The 21,928-nt window shown below is 39.5% G+C and overlaps 1 protein-coding gene across 4 annotated transcripts in view; it reads right to left on the bottom strand.

The window, feature by feature from the left end:
- The window catches only part of THRB (thyroid hormone receptor beta), a 154,916-nt gene that overhangs the window by 75,435 nt on the left and 57,553 nt on the right, over positions 1-21,928 (bottom strand). The window contains exon 1 of one of the 4 annotated variants that reach the window (XM_030971796.1): positions 7,516-7,665. The exons of the other annotated variants lie outside the window; for them this stretch is intronic. The gene's annotated coding sequence lies outside the window, so the exon portion shown is untranslated. Of the gene's footprint in view, positions 1-7,515; positions 7,666-21,928 lie in introns of those variants that run through there. 4 annotated transcript variants of the gene reach the window in all.

The raw sequence follows: 21,928 nt of genomic DNA on the forward strand, positions 1-21,928 counted from the left end.
ATGAGATTTAAAAAAAAATAATCTTACAATCATTGACTCCAAATAATTTCTGAACAGCAGATAGAATGATCAATAAATGATAAAGGGTAGCCAAATACTTCGCTGCTTCATATATTAAATCCATATTTCCCTTTTCTTTATCCCTGCTATTTAGATTTCTTTTATAATTTCTCAGAACCAGACACACTAGTCTATAAAACATTAAGAAAGCTCATATTCCTTCAGATATCTATAATGAAAGATTGTCAAGATTATTGTGGCTCATCAACCTATCTCATTTTGAGTAATACCGTGTTTTCAAAAATAAATGGCATGTTAAGAACCAGAAATTAAAATCTCCTTGGAAATCAGCATCTTACACGCACACACATGCATTCGCTCCCTCACTTACTCATTCCTGGGGTGCAGCTGGCCCCCACCTGTGTCTCATGGGCAGGCACGCAGGGCTTTGGCTGCCTCCTCTCACTCACACCTTCTATCTTCACCTCCAGCGCAGGGGACCTTTCCCAGGACGTTGGAGCTGAGTGGAAGCACAGGCAGGAGACAGACCAGCACTGTACTGATGGCAGGGGCAATATGGATTCTCCTCCACCATGGGGTCAGAGTGACTCCCACTCTTCCCAGGGCAGGGGCAGGCTGGCAAAACGTGTGTCTGGCCAGGCTCTGTTCCAGGGCTGCCACTCCACCGCACTCCCCTCTAATGCCAGACTGGGCAGAAAACCCCCACCTCAAGCCAGACCAAGCAGAAATTGTTGTTGCTTTGGGGAGCAAAGCAGTCTCAGTACTGGAGTGTGGGGACACCACCTCTTCCTTCCTGAGTCAGGGCACCATGCAGGGACCCACTGTCCACACCTCTCCAGGGACCTTGCACCCTGTCACTGAATGAACTCGTGCTCACTCTCTGTTTCTAGGAAGGCAGAGGAACTGCCAAGAGCTCCTTGCTCAGCTAAGGGCTCTCATTGTTGCTGGGGTTTCTTTGGTTTCGCATTCAACTCCTTAGATTAGCATCAGAGTATCACATATCAAAATAACCACTAGTGAGGATTTGCTGGCCTGCTCAGAAGAGGGTTCACCATACCTGCAGCTGCGTAATTTTACTGTAATGTAGTCTGATATCATATACCCCTGGTTTCTACTCTCTACTAACCTGCTTGCTGCTTTAGCACTTGCGCTTATGCCACACTTGCCAAGTCCCCAGACTCTCCTCTAAGACCCCTGCTACCCCTGAAGACACTCAGCAATCACAGCTAAACCAGTGCCACCATAATGGTCATATTTGGGGTTTTTTCTAATTTTAGTAAATTTTGGGGCATTCCTAGCTAATATGGCTCTGCTGGTAAAATGTATAAATGGTAGAGGATGCTATAGTGGATACAATCTACATTAGGAATCACCTACTAGCTCACCTTTACTCCACCAAGACTGCTGGGCACCCTGTCAAGTCCCCCATACACACTCCATTTGATTCTTTTTTCTTAAGCATCTTTCTCTGCCCCTTTCCAAAGCTAACACTGGTTTGTTTTTAGGTTTGTTTTCAGCAAAACAGAGAATGTATGTATTTTTTTGTAACACCACTGGGACAAGCCATCTGTGGTTGGCTGGCAAACTCCGAAATTCAGGGCTGGGGCAGAAATATTTAGGAGTCAAAAAAAGCTGACTTGCTCAAGAAATTAAAGCCCTTCTGACAATCTTCCAGAGAGCCCCTGAGGAAAAGGGAGGGAACCAGAGAGAGACTCAAGGAAAATGGATGGGAGCCCAGCGTTGAGATTCATGCCAGAATGGTTCCTGGCCAAGAAGGAAGGCTGGCAAGTAGACAAATACAGGCTTTCATAGGCAGCATTGTAAACAAGACATTAAAAATATTAATCCATTTAGATTTCAAGCACTGAGATGAGATTTACTTAAGAAGCAGAATTATGCTGGTAATGGCTCCTCAAACATTTCAGCTGAATGTCAAAATTTTTGCTCAACTGTATCAAGTGAAAATACAAGGAGCTGTTGACACTACAATATTCAAACATTCAATCGTATGGCCAGGCTGGAAAGACACAGAGAAAAGGAATGCAGAAACTCAAGCCCTCTCAAGGAAACTGCATTCACAAATTATTTTTACCTTCATTTCAACACCAAAATAATAAATTGAAGGGGTGAAATAATTTTCTAAAACCAAACTTCTTTTCAGAAATCTTTTCAAATCAAACATAAATTACTTCTACCAAAATACTTTGTTTCCAGGTAGACAGTCATGTAGAGCAGAATGTCTTTCATGTGAAAGAAAGTTTAAGTAAACTTTGAACTCCTAGACTTTAAAAAATGTTTCTTCTCTTCTGAAGGAATCAGCATATGTCCCCTTTTCCCTTTAGAAAACATACACTTCTTCTAAATGATTGACAATTTTAATTTTCTTTTTAAATGTACTGGATAAGTAACTTCTCACCAAAGCCAACAGGTGCTCAGGAAAACTGAAGTACAGAAATACACGTGCTTTTTTTGGTGCACGTGGGAAGTGTCATGTCACCTTAAGCCTGTCGCCACCAGGAGATTCACAAATCTTCTTCTACAGACTGGTGAGCAGGGCCAAGCATGTCAGGGGAGGCCCACAGGGAAGATCAAGTGCCTTAAACAATGAGAAAAATATAAGCTGCAATTATGGGATGCAATTATGGGATTCAGTAACCCAGTCAGGAATCAGAAGATTCCCATATTGGGTTAAAGAAAAGACAGATATTTGTTGAATTAATGAGGTTGATCTGCACACAAGTCCATGTGCACAGTCTGCTCAAGAGAAGTCTTTTTCTCCCCTCTCAGTAGGACCAACAATCATTGTAAAATGCCAGGCACGGAGGAACTGAGGTATCTCCATTCAAAGCACTAAGAGCATTCTAAGGAAAATGTCCATATTCTCCATTACCTTTGGTCACTCAAAAAACCACCCACATTAACTTAGTGAAAAGGATAGGACAGAAAGCATTCCATCTCTTGCAACCTAGGATACCATACATTCATCAGAATTATATTTCTTATAAGGGTCTTTAAAAAAGAAAAAAAATAAAAATGTTTAAAAAAAAAAACAAAAAAAAACCCCAAATCAAATCAAACAAACAAAAAAAAAAAGAAACCCAAACAAAAGAACCCCAAAACAAAGAGAAAACAAAGCAAAACAAAAAACAACAAAAAAAATCCCCACTAAGCTCTTTCTTGCTTATATGCGTAGCCACTCATAAAATTATCTTAAGATCTCCACAGTATCTGAAATGGAAGATCAGAGCAAAGAAAAACCTCAAAACAGAGTTAAACAAGGAACAACTTCATTCTGCTTAAGAGTGAAAAAAATACATTGAAATTTAAAGAATCTTCAATTTTATAACAGTTTAAACATTTAAATGCAAATTAAAGTAGCAACACATGAATTATAGAAATTCTGTAGCACTCCTGTATTATGAATCATACTATGAAATTTGCTTTCTGCACTCTCAGTGGAAACAGAATGAAATACTAGCATCTCAGGGACTTTGAAATGATATACAAGCAGCACATTTAATAGCCTCAATTTTAATAAGTTAGCATTCTATCTCAGATGCATATTCTAAAATGTTCTAGCTGAAGGTATTCTTATGCAAGCTATTTGCCTATTACATACCACAACTGGTGTAACTTCACCATCCAGGGAGGCATTTCCATCCCATGGAAGGAGAAGCCATTAGGGAAACGCTGCTTGGCAAACAGTAGCTCGCACACTGGAGCTGCAACATTATCCCGGCTTTCCTACATATTAGGCACAGGACTATGTTCAAAGTAAACATGCGGTCATAATTAAATAATAATTATGACTAACATTTGTGTAACACCATTCATCCAAATAGTTCAAAGCATTAGGTAAATCTGTAAACAAAAGGTCTAATCCTGCACCCTTTACTCACATAATGCTGTGCATCAAACGGGCTGTGTAGATCTTGTCTATGCACAGACCTAATTGCTCTCAATTAACTCCATGTGTCAACACTTATTCCAGTGCATCGTGTTCCTGTTTAGCTTAATTCTCTCACTGCTTACTGCAGGTGAATGTACTGTTTCTACACTCTCACTGACTTAATACCACTTCTACAGACACTTTCCTACATGGATCCCACAGGGCTTTTAAAATATTAATGCAGCCTTACTTCTCCTATGCACTTCTAATAGGACAAATATTCTTTTATTAGATGAAGAAGTTCACTTTTTGCTACTACACTTCGGGGACTGACCGTCACATCTGACTTGCAACTGCAAACCCAAGACTTACAGTTGCTATTCTCATACCTTAATCACACAAATAGCCTTCTTCATCCATCATACTCCAGAGCAAAACCACAGGAAATGGTAAGAACAGGGGAAAATTCTGCAGTTTCTAAAAATAAAATATATCCACAAGCAGACATGCTCAAACCACTTTCATGCATCCGTAGTACAAACATTGTCTGTTGCAGAGAACCAATGTTTCTAATGGCTAAAAAAAAAAAAACCAGGAACAACCTCCTGACAATTTTGTGTCAGTCTGCCATGACAGTCAAGCAACTGGAGAACAAGGAGAGAGATCAGGAATACCTGAGTCAGAGTTCATTTTGGCTCTGCTATGGACAGTTACTTTAGTTCCTTGCTTTGGCAGCAGTATCTGCAAGTCAAGCCAAATAATCTCTTTCATTTATGGATCTTTTGAAATTCATGAAAATCCCTATGGCTTTTTGAAGACAAATACTGTTTACTAGCACGAGCTGTTACTTAGCTTTTAGCATGTTTCATCTTTTATCTTAAATTTTGCATAGAAGAAAGTCACTGTCATAACACACTCACACAACAATTTAGTGTATTTTCCTTCCAATTTTAATTCTCCTTTGCAAGACATATACTCAATTTTAACTCTTATATGTATTCCATGTAACTTAGGCATAAAACAGAAAATTTTTTTTAGCACCAAACAAAAGCACTGTAAAACATCATTGACTGCTGAACTGTCAGTAAAGCTTGCACTAACATGGCAGTAAAATAGGGTGCATTTTTCCTCCTCTAATTTTCAGATGAGTTTAGGCACTTCTATGATGTGTTAATTTTAAAAAAATCCAACAAAACAATTCATTGTCTCATCTAAGCACAATGTGGTTGAACCTGAAAATAATCTAGTGTCACAACAGCAATCCCTACTAGAAAAAACAATCCTGGCTTGTAGAAGGATTTCTCATTAATTCAGAAAATGCTGCACGGTAGTTAGCTGGTAAAGACACAGTTCTCCTACAGCTATGCACTCTTAATTCCATATACAGATAGCATTTGTGCACCCCATAGGAGTGAAAATGTGAATACTAATGGTTTAATCCACAAAATGTTAACATATAGCTTTGTTTCAACAAGCAGTGAAAAGGACACATTTATATTAAACTGCATTGTCTACATGTGCCAGGCTGGGGATGGAAAGGTTGGCTTCTCCCACCGGTTGTACAAGCAGCATCTGTCAGCAGCACAGAGGAGCAGCAGGCTGGTGAGTTCTCTCAACCTGTCCAGCCAAGAAAGCAGTAGAGGTGCTGTGCTGTCTCCTGCCAGGACACCCAGAGCAGTGCCTCTGCTCAACAGCACTTCCTCATTTATTTCTGCAGTGCCTAGGACAGGACTGCAGCAGTGTGAGCCAAGCAGTCTCCCTCCCTTCCCGTGGATCAGATCTTGACAGCTGTGCAGAGACCATGGCTAAACATTGAGCCAAGGCAGAGAAACCAAGAGCAACTCCATTCAAAACTGGGCTGTAGCCTCCTCTATTCCTTATCTGTTGCCTTTCTTCTGGGGTCAAGCCAAAATGAGCCCATAACCCTGCTGGCAAGAGTACCTCTGGCACTGCTCCACATCTTCACTTCCAACAGGGCAGACAGCACAGAGCCCAGACAGCGAAAGGATCCTGAGGGAAAATGAGTGTCATGCTGCTGGGCACCACAGGGCTGCCTATAAATACAGAGATTCCCAACACTACCTCTTAGCAAATCCTGGAGAATTTGTTCACAGCTGAAAATCATGCCACACAGATACAATTCACTGATGCATCACAAGCACTGGAACAATTTGAGCAAGGCTTTCACAGGGGCTTCATGTGGCACTGAATTTTGGCCAGGAGGGCTAAGAAACTAACTGGGAGTGAAAATGAGTAGTACATTAAAGGAAAGCACACAGGACAAACAGGCTTGGTAGTCTGGATTTCCGGAGCTACTTATGTGTGAAAACCAATTATCAGATTTGACACAATGGCAGGCTAGCCCATGCTCTCAATTCCCTTGTGGTGGTGACTGCCATTTGCTTGGAAAGCTCTTATGTTTTATGCTAGAAATGCAAAATCAACTCTGCCTGAGATACAAGGTATGATAGTCAAAACAGACAGAAAAAGTTAGCATTATGGCAGGTCATAAACTGCAGTATCTCAGACTGTTTCTGTTAGGAAAAGCAGCAGCTCCAGAGGATAATAACCATCTCGGGCATCTTAGCTGAATGCCCATGAGTCACTATTGGCTATAAGTGCATGTAGAGAAGACAAAAAATGTTCAAGGGCAAAAAGCAAGTAAAAACCTTTTCTGAATCTAATTAGGACAAATAAAAGTACAAACTTTTATTCCCCCTTAGTTTTTAAAACAGTTACTTCTTGTTGCTGTAGCTGACTCTCACTATCACTTCCATCATTTATTTATCACATGACTCACAAACACACACTGGTACTATCCAGGTTTATCATACCACTGATTTTAAAATTTCATACACTGCTATTTTAGGGCTCTTGCATCCCAGAAGATGTAATACTCCAAATCTCTGCAAGCACAATATGAACATCCCCATGGCAGATCTTTCTGAGATGGAAATAAATACAACACACAGTAAATATGCAACTAACACCAAAACAGTTCTTCAGACCTGACCAAAGCACATCTTGCATTCAACATTAAACAGGTAGAAGCCATTATTTTAAGAGAGGTGACATTTCTGAGTGTAAAACACAGCACAGCTACTGTGGAGATCCTTTTGTTAGGCTAATTTCACTGGCTCTGATAGATTCTCTCTGGGGTGAATGGAAAATGATTACAGCGATTTCTTCAGGTCTTACATCTGAGCATAGCATGTTCTATACTCTTCTCAAAGTAAATTTGGAAGAAGAATTTTATTCTGGGGTGCAGCAAGAAATCAAGAAAAAAAAATCTACCAGCATCCTCAGGAAATTCCTACCTCATTAGGGTGCAGCAGAGGCCATTGCCCATAAGGAGTGGCAATTCTTGGCTATTTGTCTTTGAAATGCTTCATATCATGACACCTCAAACCCCCACACTGAAAACTTTCATGAAGAACAATCTGATCAGCCTTTTTCATTGGATGAGCATACTTCAATTTGAAGCTAATTAAAAAGCTTACCTTCCATTGAGATATCCCTTTCTTTACAAAAATGTATGTAATCTAAAAAGGAAGCCTGAAAATTAGCCCAATTTTCAAAATAAAATATAAAATGTGATTTCCTACCTTATACCTTCATCACCTTCTAATAAATGCCATGCAGCTGTTGGAGGGCATTTTCAGAAGGGAGGAAAGTCCTAGGAAACAAAATGCTTTTAGTAGAATTCTGAATGGTTTCATTGAGTATTTTTAGCCTGGCCTCTTCAGAAGCTCTGCAAACATTTGCAAAACTCTAAAACAGTGCCAGGGTTATGTCATTATCTTTGGTACAAATAATTTGTTAGGAACTACTTTGTTCTGGCACAAGGATATATCAAGAGAGGATGCGTGAACTGGCTTGTTTTCTTTTGGATTAATGTTGTTTGTCAACTGAAGGCTGTCTTTATGTGGAAGGAGCAAGGTGCCAAGAAGCACATTTCACCATGCCAAAATTAAAGGGAGGAGCTCAGAAACAGTCTTTTATTACCTAATTAGTTTTATCAAATGACACAGATCAACTGACAGGAGATAACTAATAGGAAAAAGGGGTCTAATGAGAAAGTAAGTTACCAGCTGGATGCTCTCCAGAAAACAATTATCTCCCTAGGTAAACAAGAACTACTGTTGGGAGGTCAGGCACAAACGCAAGGAATGGAGGTCTCCTCAGGATACCAGCCCTTGGTGGAGTTGAAATGGGTGAAAAAAGTAGTGGGATAAACTACTCTGAGAAAAAGGGACGACTTGTTATTAAAGAAGAAAGTACCTGCAGATAAAATTATTCCTATCTGGCCTACACATATCCCACCAGTTGTTTTTTTATGAAAGACAAATCAAGTACAGCCTGCTAGATTAATATCCTTATTCAAAATGAAAATTAGGAATACAATAGGAACAGCCATGTTCACCTACTCATGAACAAATTACCAGAATAAGTTTTTTATAGCTTACAGGGAAAATGGCAGTTCACAGATCTTATTTTATCTTGATTGCCCCCCTAAGACTAGAAAGGATTATCACAAAAAGAAATACAAAATTTTAGATGATATTCTGCTTGATCCACGGTAACCAAATGTACCACACATACTTACATTTCCTTTCCATTATTTTCCCAATTGCATGAACTAAACTAGCCAAACAATTCAAACTCATGTGGCTCCCATTCAGATTACATCAACTTTTAATTCCTAATGTAAACCATACTTTCATGTTTCCCATTATTATTTGCTTATCTAGTATATACCTAAAATATGCAAAACTTACCCAATAGTTTGGCTAGAAAAGTAACACCAGACACACATAACAGCACAAAGACAGCAAGAAGCCTTGCTAAAAAAAAATAAATCTAAAAATGAGAATTTAATTGATTAAAGACTTGGCCCCCAGCAGCTTGAAGAGAAGCAACATTGATTTTTATGAACATTCCTTGAGAATTTTAAGTGATGCAACGGGGGAGTTTTATTATGCTATTCTTTCTCTTCCTCTTCCCCCTCATCCATCACCAGTTAATTTGAAAACAGACAGGGCAAAGAATTTATGGGAAAATGCTCTGTCTCTTGGGATCTCCAGTTCTACCTTTACTGCAGAGCTGTGGAGACCACAGGAGAGTTTCATATATACTTATTGTATGCTTTAGCAAGTACTGCTAGATGCAGAACTATGAAAGGTACCTAAAAATCAGTCCCTCTAAATGGAAATGCCATCCCAGAGCTATGTCAAGAGTGAGCAAAAGGTGTTAATAAGGACTTGGCGTGTCCTGCACAGAGCTGAGCAGCACTGCTGGGAAAGAGCAGTCCTGTTAGCATGCCTTTCCCTGCCTGGAAACGCTGAGTTACAGGACAAGCCCCAGCTCACACAGCTTGGTGACCCTGCATGCAACTGAGAGCACCTGCAGGGACAGAGGCTTCAGCCGAGACTTGTATCACTGATCCAGACTGTCATGACCCTTTCCAAGGTCATTCCCATCATTCCTGCATACGGAATGGGTATCACTATACCTCTGTGTCTCAGTGGACGTAGTAGAGTATTGGATTTTGGGGACTCTACAGTAAGATAGCCCAAAAAAATAAAAGAGAAAGAGCACATCACAGGAATGCAAATCAGTGAGCTCATGCAGGTACAAATAGAAAGCAGATTTAGTTGAGGAATAAAATAACCAGCAAATGAACTTCTTTCATCTGCCATGCACCTTTAAAGCCCTGCAAAGAAAAGACTCTAAGATTCATGGTCTTCACAAGATTCCAAGTGACTCCGCAAAGAGTGGGGATTCTCTGCCAAAACCAGCCAGTCTTCACTTTCCTCCAGAGTCAGTCCTTGGCTGGCAAACCCCAACCACTGTGATATCCAGGCCTGCATATGGATGAGGTCACTGACCATGATCAGCACATGAGCATGTGTGCGGCAGATCTCCACACACATGAGAGCCAGCTTTTCCCCTAACGTGTAATCCTTCATTCCCACAGAACAGAGCAGTACCACTGTGCTCTCTCTTTTTCTCTTCCTGCCCCACTACTGCCACCTTCTTATTACTTTTTCCATTATTTCCATTTACTCTGGAACTGACTGCAAGGCATGGTGCCATTTTAAAATCCTCCTTGGCTCTGCTCACCTTGAAAAGGCTGACAGAGGAGGTAAAACTGGCCAAGCCATGGCAGTGAGCATGATGCCTTAGGTTTAAGCTTTTATATTTTTCAGATTCTGTACTGCTTTAGTGTGTAGTTCTGAACTTCATATTAAGGGATGGTAAGCTCTGTTCACAGAGCAGCTAGACAAAACAATTCCTCTTCTAACTTGGGACCAAGGACAACTGATCCAAATTTCAGCCCCAAGAGCATAAACAATGTGGACTGAAGAGAGAAAAACTAGAGGGATGGGACTTCATAACCTAAAGCTACAATTGGGCAATTAACTCCAATATGCTGATGGACCAGAACTTTAAAAGTGAGAGACCTCATGACTGGTTGTCCATTTTGTGACCATTTTGGGTTCATCTTGGGTGTAGCCCTGGCTGGGCTCTTGTGCTGCCCAAGGTGCATCCTTTGAGGCCTTTTAATAAATACCTGCTTTATTCTTTAGCTCTGTCTAGCCTCTGTTCTAGGTCAGCCTTCACAAGGCATCAGTTCTGGCAGAACCAGAAAAGTAACCACTGCCTCTCTCACCATCAGCACCTGGAGATTCAGTCAGCCACCTCCTTCCAAAAGAACTTGCCTGAGCAACAAATTACTATTTTAACTGCACATTCTCTCTCTTTCTCTCACAAAAGGTTTCTAGCATACTTTGGTCATATGTCTTGTGCAAAGACACTGGATTTCCAAAATCTGTGCTTACTTTTTTTTCTTCTAACCCTTTCCCTCCTGTGTACCTTAAGCAACAAGTATCTACTCTATCTACAAGAGAAACAAGTAGCAGAGATTCCTGGACTCAAATTCCTAACTCCAACTTTTCAATGCTGGGCAATGATTTTCTGGTTCAATTAGGCCACCTAAATTTATACAGTTCTACCTACAAGGTAGAGATTGTGAGAAGACTCCTCCCACAAATGGGTGTAAATCCCAGGGTACAGCCAGTGCAACCTCCTGAGATCTTCATTCCTACACACCTACAGCATTCCTGCAGACACCTTCTCTGAAAATTATAAGCTTTAAGGCAATGTTCTCTGCACATCACCTTCCTTTTCCATGTCTCCCTGGTAAGTTTCAGCCTTCCTGCCCCAGTATCCCTTACATCAGACTTGTTCTGGTGGCACAATGTTTGCCCATCAAAACAAGCTGAAGGAAAGGTGTTCATGCTTGCTGCTGTTTTTCCACAGCACACTGGCATTTTCCATCTGGTCCTAGGAGTACTCAGCCTAGATGCACTGCATTGCCTGCCTGCAGTCGCAGTAAACAGCAAGACTTCTCCGCACACGCAGAGTTGGTTTGGGAAGCATACTTGAATATAGGGGAAAAAAAATTATTATAAGGAATGTGGGCAGGACAGACCATCCAAACAAAAAACCTTCACTTGACCAGATCACTGACCTTGTCCAGGAATGCAGGTAGTGCACACAGGAAGAAAGTTTTCTGTGCTACTCGAGCTGCAGTTAACACCCAGATTTGTAAGCTGTTTTCCACAAGGAGAAGCTGTGGTAAGGTCAGAAGGCAATAAATCATGCTGCATTATGGATCAGCTTGTTGTTTAGGACACACACATGCAGAAATATCAAAGGCTTTTTGAAATTAACAGTGAGTAATTATGTGAGGCAAATGAAATGAAAACACAACAGAGTCTCTTAGCTAGGGGTAGAGAATATTCAGCCAAAGGCTTCCTCTGACTCCCACTGCGAACAACAGTATGAAATATGTATGGAAATAAACAAAATGATGTATTAGGAGAATGAGGACTCAAGGCTTTGCACTAACTTATTGTTTTCCTGAACCATTAATTTCTAGACAGATTTCTGTGTCACAATAGCATTTCAATTACTGAGCTTTTATATTATAAATTTACTGTATGTTTTTGAGGATGGACAAACATTTTATAATTATTAAAACATGTCTAACAGGAACAATTATAAAGGATAACTAAGCATTCGGTCCTCCACTTGCTGTTATAAAACACAATCTATGCAAACAGATGATAAGCAATTAACAGGTTTAACAACACATGCCATTAGCTGCAGTCATATTGAGTGATTCTTATGCATGTTAAGTGGATTATTTATTTAAGAGATATGCATTTCAGCAGAATACACTGGATGAGTCTGTGTGCAAGTTGCACGCATGTTGACAAGAAAGTGGTTTTGTGAATTCAACACACACAGGTGGGAGCTGTGACACAGACTATTACTAAGGATTATCCAATGCTTCCTACAAATCTGATTTTCGCTTGCTTATAATTTTGCCAGATTAATTGCTTGGGCTGAAACTTTCCACGTTGACTGCATGGTTCAGGCTATTTTTTTCTTATATTAACCAAAATGGTTTGGTTATTTCTAAGATAGAAGCCAGGAAAAAAAAAGGACACTGTTTTGCCAAGAGAAAATATTATCTTCAAGAATTCAAATATCCCTCTTGTTTTAAATAGTAGAGGATATGTTTCAGTCAGGGAAGTGGCTCTTGCCAGGCCAGTGATGACACTCCAAATGTCTGCAAACTTGTGAGAGGTGCTAGATACTGGGTTCAATGCTGGGTTCCAGCATTATCCTCATGCAAAGAGAGGAAGCTGAGATGCCTTTGCTGCCATTGCTGCTGCCTGTGCCACAGCCCAGGATAGAGGTCAGGCAGCACAGAGAGTGGGACCAGGGTGACCCACACTCCTACAGGGAAGAACTGCTGGAAAGAGGAGGAGAATTTAGGTATATCTGGCCCATACAGACCAGTTATGCAGAAGAAGGGAGTGGGATCCCCTGAAGAGATTAAAAAGAAGAGGATTTAGCTGACTGATAATGAGTTTATGATGAAAGGAAACAGACAGGGTCATGGGTGGGGTACAGCACTTGACTTTGCAAACTCTGTTTGTTGCGTGTGTGCACTTTATTCACTTAAGCAAAATAAAATGAATAATAACTTTTGGGGTCGGAAATGTACAACTCAAAGCTAATGTTCTCAGATACTGACTAAAACATGCTGTTCCTAAATATTTAGGCCACTCCACACAGGCCTCCTGTTACTGAGACCTGAAACATCCCCAAAACTGCAGTCAGAAATAAACCTCTGTTTATTGGGAAAAGATCCCTCTTTTTAACACGTATTTAAAAATACACCCCCTGTTTCCATGATTAGAAATGTGCATATAAAAAATGAGAAACATGGTCTGAGGTACCTCTTACAGCAATCAGGTAGATAGTTTTACAGAGTTTTTTAAGGAAATATGCCTTTGTAAATCTTCCCTTACAAATCCAGCTATGTACAACTTCGTTTTATCAGTCTTGCGTAGAGGACACAGGAGCTACTCATCACAACTGAGAACAAAACATTAAACAAAAGCCCTTCTGAAGGTCAATCTGTGTGTTTATTTTGTAGCTACTTGTAGCCTGGCACACACCACCTTTTACCCAGCCCTGGTAGCAGGAAACCATCCATGTGGGCTAGAAACCCCCTGCCTCTGCCTTGAGAGCAGCCTCAGCTTGGACCCTGCCCTGGAGAGTTTGCTCCATCACAGCTGCACCATGCCAGCACACCCAGGGTCAGAAGGCAAGGACAGGGCAGCCCTGAACTGCTGTCCTCTGTGGGCAAAGAGTGCCATGGGTAATCTGCCTCAGCACAGGAGAATTTGTGATGGTTTTCTCTGATTTCTGCGGTGATTTTTGATCAGTAGCCAAGTGTTGGTTAATTATTGGCCTTTATGGTGCTGATTGCTCAACAGAGAGAGGGCATTGCATGTGCAACTACACCATAGTCCAGAGCTGAAATGGAACAAAATGCGGCAGAAAACTTCCTGTGACTGGGGGTTCAAGGTTGTACCCAGTGATTAGTCTTTGAAAGATACACAGATGTTTTTCTTTCAATTTTCAGCTCACTTTCTATCTCATTCACCTGTTCTCCTTTCAACAGTGAATTCCACTTCGGCCAACTAGTTGATTACATGATTAATTAGTCCTAAAGGCAGAAGATGGAGAGGAACACTGGCTGTGCAGTTGCACCCTTCTTTTCTTGCTACCCCCTACAGTATTATTTATTCTCACAGACAGAAACTTCAATATCCATTTTTATGACAACACCATTTTCATGGATTATATGCTTATCAATGCCAACTTTCCTTCAGCAAGGAAAATCACCTTCTCCCAGGAGAGACTATTTGCAATTTCATACCAAGTGTGGCATCTCTTAAGTAGTTCTAATTTTAACAGGAGAAAGTACATTTTGTTTTACAAGGACAAGGGAACCATTACACAGTATACCACTACAACCTTTTCAGAATGCAAGCATTTCCTTAGAAGAAAAACAGATCTCATTCTCTGTGAATTATTATTTTCTTATTAAGAACTGAGACATATTGGGACTTGGCATATCATGCATTTCAGAAAACAAATCCATAAAAGCAAGAGATTCTGAAAAGTTAGAACCTTGAATTACTTTCTTCCATCATTTTAATATAAACTATTAGATAACATTTGAAGAATTTTAATGGTAAAAAGGAGCACAACTGAAAATTCACAGGAGAGGTATTTGTCAAAAACAGATCATCTACTCTCCAGTCCTTTGTATAAGAGGTTTCTCCATTACATAAGACTATTTCCTTCAGTGCTGGCTGGCATATACTCCCAATAACACTGCAGAAAAATGGCCTTGGTGGACACATAGCTTCTCCTCCCCTCTAATTCTGGATGTGTTCAGTCTTAATACTTGTCTCTGTGATTATTCCTTCCCTACAAAATTAACTCTAGACATGGTAGAGGAATTATAAAATGTAACTTATACAGCAACTTCTCAATTTATATTTGATCTAATTGCTAAACAGCCTACTAGAAACTTGCTAGATCTGGTCCCAAAATTACAATCAACAAACTATGACAAAATGTGTGTTGGTGCACATAAAGAGAAAAGACTTGCCTCAGAAAAGCAACACAAAGCACCAAGTGAATTGGAAAGAGTCTGTGAAAGGCAGAGGGCATGCACTGTAGCTCTTTCATGCTCTGGTTGGCTTTTGTGAGCTTGATTTATGTATAATTAACCATTTTTTCCCCTGCAAACAATTTCATTCGAAGCTGTGCTATCATTTTTACCCCCCATTCTCCTGCCACAGCCACATAAAACAGTCCAGTTTAACATGATGACAACTGAAACACGCTGCCACAGCAAGAGCCCAAACTTCTATGTTTGCATAAAACCCCGCTCTTGCCTCCCTCCTGCTCATCCTATCCTCACAAGAATGAAAGAAATTCATAAACTGTAACTCTCATCTCTAACAGAGCCTTGGCCAAAATTCAAGCCTGATAATTAATTACATTCTGTCTCTCCAAATTCCCACACTAGGCTGACTAAGAGAAATAACTCTTCCCCGCCTAGACAACAATGTTTTATATGGCTAATGGACAGAGCCTTTCACCTCTGAGAGAGCTGGGAAATAAACTGGAGAAAAACAAGAGATACCTAACACTTGGATAAGACAACAGCAGCAGATGAAAGCGTACTGTAGTAAGTTTTTAGAGTATGTCAAACCAAAAGCTAAATCATTGTTCTCTAATTACACTTTCTGTCAGAGAATAAAAGCACAGATGATCATACAGGACAGGCAGCTGTGAGGAAGGTGTCTGAGTGACTACAACACAAGCTGAATGCTTTGGTATAGGAGGGTATTTGTGACAATTCAGATATGGTTATGAAAAGCTGATAAATCAGTAAGGTAAAATACATTTATGTATAGCACTAGACCTCAATAAAATACAGAAGGCATCCAAACCATTTCAGTGTGAAGAATATGAAGCATTAATCCTATACCATGATCTTAGACAGCCATAAAAAGAAATCACTACCTCATGCCACTATTCAGTAAATTACCAATATATCAGGAGAAGAAAATAATTATGATACTGGTACTGCACACATCACATAAACCACTCATTGCATGGGGATTGTAATTGGACTTTTCTTCTGAGCTTGACATATGAACACTATAACCTTAAGTAGCACTCTCAAAAGATTTTATTTATTGCATATTTCATATGTATCTGTAAAGGACTTAATGAACTTCTTTCCCTGCAGACTTCTTTCTCTTCTGGTACAAAAGGCTGTGCATCATCACTGAAAAATCACAAGGCAAGGCTGGCATGAATGGTCTTGCTAGTACTGTATGTACTTCACACTGACAAAAAACCAGTGCAATTCTGGAGGTATCATCAATAAAACCTAAATTGTCCTTCCTTAGTCTGGTCTGTCTCATATTTTCTGTCCATCACCATTCACTGTTTTAAAGATAATATGCAACTTTGAGGCTGTATCCATCCAAGAACAAGACACTAATATATGGTATAAACTACATTTGCATTGATCATATTACAATGGAGAATGTATGCAGTGGCTGAGCCAAAAGCACAGGACTGTTCTCGATTTACCAGATGATAAATCAAGTCCCCATTTCTGTTTAGTTGAGGTTTCTAGAAACTTTTCTAGGTCTAAACCAGAAGCAGAGTAATCTCAATCCAGTTACACTCAAAAGCTGGTGTTGGAATCCCATCCAATTCTTCATTCATTCCACTCATATTCAATCTGTAGGGCATAAACCCTCCAATATTCTAATACAGATAAGGTCCAAGACACTACAAGCATAACACCCATAACATACACTCATGATCTGATGCACCCTGTGCATGCTCTTGAGATGAAGAGGCTCATGAAGGGAAGAGGAGGGGCAGGCACTGATCTCTTCTCTCTGGTGACCAGTGACAGGACCCAAAGGAATGGCCTGAAGATGTGTCAGGGGAGGTTTAGGTTGGATATTAGGAAAAGGCTCCTCACCTAGAGGGTGGTTGGGCACTGGAACCACCCCAGGGAAATAGTGACAGCACCAAACCTGACAGGGTCCAAGAAGCATTTGGACAATGCTCTGTGGCAGGACCATCCCCAAGAGTTGGACTTGTGGATCTCTTCCAACTCAGCATATTCTGTGATTCTTGTCAGATTTACTGCAAGAAGTTCAGGCACTTAAGCCTTGGAATCTTACTCCCACATCACCACCAATGTACTAGGCAGAGACATAAGAAAACAGCTCAGGTAGAATAATTAGTATCATCAATTTTGCACAACAAAACAATCTTGTTCAGCAGCAGAAATGCTGGGTCATTACATATTGGCTGAGAGAGGCAATAAATACTCAAATCTTTCTGAGCACAGAAATGGTAAGCAGAATGTTTGTGTGAGTGTTTCATTTATTTTTATGTGTTGACTTGGCAGCAAGTATAGAGTTTAACATTAATTCTTAAAAAAAAATTTCAATAGTTGTATATCTTGGAACTTTAGATTTCAACCCCCCCCACACACACACCACCCCCCAAAAAAAACCAAAACCAAAACCAACCAAACAAACAAAAAAAAACCCCAAAACCAAAAAAAACCCAAACCCCAATGAACCAACAAAACCCTAATCAAGAACATACACACAACTTGTACATCACTATTCAATTTAGAATGGATTATCACACAACACTCTTATAAGCATGGTGGTCAATATTATGGTTTTCTTGCTCTCTCCATATTACTTTAATCTAGGGGAGATTTGCAGCACACAATACAAGAGCTCCAAAACTGCTTTTGTGTCAAAACTAATGGAAAGCTTCACAAATCTCAACACTGTAAATTACACTTCCTTCCTCCTCTTGGTCACAAAACATAATTACAGCTGAATCTAAGCACAACACACAAAATTGTTCTCACTGTGTTTTGCATGGACATCAAGCCTTTCATCTACAGATCCTAACTCTCCTTAGACATTTGAATTTAGGTCTGAAGACCCCCCACAATACTCAGCTAAGAGAACAAGATTAACTGACTATCAATGCATCAAGGGACATAAAAGAAGTTCTTTACTTGAAATTATATTCCCAGTTTGAAGAGGATTTATATACCTGCTTTTTCAGACCATGTACTGAACAGCTCTTTCACTCATACCTGGCAGTGCAGAGAGATCCTAAAGGGAATTTGTGCTCCTAAACTCATGATGATGAAAACAGCCTCAAAATAAAGTGCAAAAGCTGTTAATTCACCAAGCTGCCCTTAGCTCTAGCTGGATATCCTGAGCAGGAGGAAGGGAGGCAACAGGAGCAATATATGCACTTTCCTGAACAAAGGCACTTAGCATCAGTCTCCTCAGGACCAATTCTCAGAGCTTGTGCAAGGAAAAAAACACCTTAAAGAGGAGAAAAGAATCTGTTACAATCCCATTTATCAGCTCTCATCCAGGTGGATTCTTAAGAATAGTGGATTTTTACAGAGCATTTAAAGGAATGAGGGATTGGATGATCATTTGATGAGTTATGAAGGCCATATCAACTCATAGATCCTGAATGTACAGATACAATGTAGATATACTTTATGGGTACAGTTACACCACATAGATACTCATCTATTGGTCATGTCTGACTGATCCTCAGCTTCAGCACACACCCCAAATCACTGCAGAATCCAGGACTTTCTTTAGCAGTTCTCCCTGCATCTCTGAAATCTTTGGTCACAGGTCCTAGCCCTTCCTAGAGTTGGCAACCCTTGAAATCTGTTACACACTTGAGGAACAATGACCAAAGACATCCTTTGGGTCTTAGAAGACCTTTTGCTAACAGTAAGTGCAATAAAACTGTCTCCTTGCAATGCTTCCTTTGTTTAATTCAGTAGCAGTAATCATGAAGGTTATTTGAGTTTAATTTTTCTTCAGCTGTTAATGAGCTTTACAAAACATTGAAGATCTTCTACCTTTCTCTGAAGGTCATGGGACTCCACGTGAATATGGTGATAATAAGGTCAAGGCATTAATCTGAAATAAGGACTGAGACTTCAAAACTTTGGAAGGAAATGTATAAAAGGAGCCCAAAACATCACAATGCTAATGATGAAATTCATTACAGTAAAATGGCCAGTCTGCTTTTCTAAGATTTCCAGGTCATCTGAGATATTGCTGAATCTTAACAACTTAACTAGCAACAGTCTGATGTAAGTGATATGAGCAGGATTAAAAAGCTTTTTTAGTTTCAAAGAATAGACCGGAACATCACTTGGAAAAGTGACTCTTTGGTAATACAAGCCTACTGATGATTTTGATTTACTACATATATTTTTAATGTGTATGATTCAGTTCTCCACTTCCTCATTAATTTTATATCCTTTGTCATGGACTGGTTGGTACCACTGTAAAGCAAGAAAAGAATCAGTTTTGCAGATTTTAACTGAAAGGCAGCTAGCAATAAAATAAAATATATGAACATCTGGATCAAGAACATCTTGAACAGGAATTTAAAAATGGCTCACACAATACAGCCATTAAATTACAGAATTACTAAACATTACACACATTACAGAAATGTTGCTTATATTTTGCTTTACTGACATGGTAAATTACCAGCTTTGTTCGCTGTAAAACACACTTTTCAATTATCTGTTCAGATTTATCAGCATAACTGTATTTATTACACACATGTAGACACCTGTTTTATAAAACCAACCAACTGTGCCAAAACGACCATGCTGGAATCCTCTGGATCTCATCCAAGAGGAAACACTTTGAAAGCGTCACTGAACTGCCCTAAGAACCCTTCAGTTTTATAATGAGGATATCAGCAGCCAAAGCAGAAAATAATTTATGAATTGCTAATCTCCGCATCAAAAAGACTAAAGAAAAAATGCTATATTTTTATCATTTGGCCATTATTCCACATCATGAAGACCAAGACTAACAATTCTTTCCTTGTGAGAAATGGCTGGTATCTTTGTTGTCAATCTAGTCCTCTTCTACAGCACCATTTAAATTTTATTTATAATGGAGGAAGAAGTGAAAGGCAAAAGGATGAAAATGGAAAACACCCCAAATTCTTACACAAATTTAAATAACACAAGGCTCTCCTGACAGAAGGGCTTTTTTTTCACTGTCTATTTCCAAGTGCCACCCCAATATTATGGGGCATCTCTCACAGAGACACCCTTCCTTCTAGGGCCGCTGCTGGAGGCCAAGGGGACACCCTCTGTGACATCTCAAGTATCACTGCACATCAGTGTGTTGGCAGCTGAACACAGGCATTAATTACACTCCCAAACAAGAGGCTGCAATCAATCAAAGGCACGCTTCATGATTCACATTTGGTGTCGAAAAACCTTCTCTGTCAGGAGTCTCATGGGAGTAGTTAATGACAATAACCCCTGGGGGATTCCACACATGCCACACCACCAGATTAGAGGATGCTTCCAAAAGGTTTCTGGGAATCTGCCTACTAAGACATTTGTCTTGATCACTGCCCACTTTGGTGCTGTTGTGAATGGCCTGCCCAGGGTCCTTCCAAGTGCAACAATCCAATAAAATTAATCAAAGTTCAGAAATTGCATTCCGTTTGCTTTTATTTGTTCTGAAACCCTTCCGACAGGTAAAGTTTTGATCTAGGTCATCTCTGTGGTCTACAGATGACAATGCACCAGATAAATTTCAGGTCTTCTCCGGCTCTGAAGTTCAGTTACTCTATAGCCAAGCTCTCACACTAACCCAGAAATTCCTTAGAAGTTTTCAGCAATTAAGAAGGGTGTGTACATGCAGACAAGTTAATAGCGTTGTCTCCTGGACAAACTAGTTAAAACAGCCCCTCTTCACCTTTGTGACTTTAAATATTTCACTCATGTGGTAACATCACCTGTTCCAAGTCAGAACTGTTCAGATAGAGGAAAACAGAGAAATACAGCCTTATTGTGGTGTGGTGCATTGGCCTTTACCACAAATTCCAAATTCTTCTGGTAATGTCAAAAAAGGATGCTAATCATGCAGAAATTGTGTCAACAGTGTTGTTACACTGAAGATTGAGCAAACGGATTTCTCTGTAGAAGTTCATGAGCATGGAAATACATTTCCATTCCTAATAAATATGAAGGTTTTTTGTTTACGTAGTGCTGAGCTGAACAATAGACCAATTCAGTCTCAGGGAAAGACTGATTTCCAGAGGTCTTGAGAAAAAACACTTCCGTGGACAAGTATTTTGAGGTCTCTGTGTATGGGTGGAATAACCCCAAGCCCAGGAGAAGTTTGGAAGGAAATGAAGACACCCTTGGGGTATAGTTATTGCAGACTGAGAAAAAATGGGAGAAGTGGAAAACATGTTTTTGTTGAAAGCATGTGTAAAAAATCTCCTCTAAATAGTCCTAAAATAGGTTTAGTGGTAGTGCTTTTCTTTTAATCCCACCAGATTAAGAAAATAAATTTCTTCTCCCACTCTTTCCTCAACATTTGTGAAGATCCTAAAGAGCAAAATTTGATACACATAAACTGACTACTATAAAGAATGATTGTTACATATTAACCACTGAATAACCCACAGATAGTGGTGACATGTATCTAATAACAATTTGCTTCAACCTTAGGCAAATAATTCCACATTTCCTTTTTTTTTACAGTGCTCACAGAGGAAATCATTACTGATCTAGATAAATATTTCAAAGTTCAGTTCAGTTAAGAGCTTTACTTCATTTTTAGACTTCAATTTGCTTTTAGGCCAATTGATCTTATTTCCCTCCACTCTCTTCCCCAGCACGGCTGTATATTAAAATTTCCTACAATATGAAATTTGCTACAATAATTTTATACAATAATTAACTAAAAATGGAAAAGAAAAAGAAAAAAGAAAAAAGAAAAAAAAGAAAAAAGAAAAAAGAAAAAGAAAAAGAAAAAGAAAAAGAAAAAGGAAAAGAAAAAGAAAAAAAAAAGAAAAAGAAAAAGAAAAGAAAAAGAAAAAGAAAAAAAAAAAGAAAAAAAAGAAAAAGAAAAGAAAAGAAAAAGAAAAAGAAAAGAAAAAAGAAAAAGAAAAAAAAAAAAAAAAAAAAAAAAAAAAAAAAGAAAAAAA

The sequence above is a fragment of the Camarhynchus parvulus genome, chromosome 2, assembly GCF_901933205.1.
Source record: "Camarhynchus parvulus chromosome 2, STF_HiC, whole genome shotgun sequence".
NCBI lineage: Eukaryota > Metazoa > Chordata > Aves > Passeriformes > Thraupidae > Camarhynchus > Camarhynchus parvulus.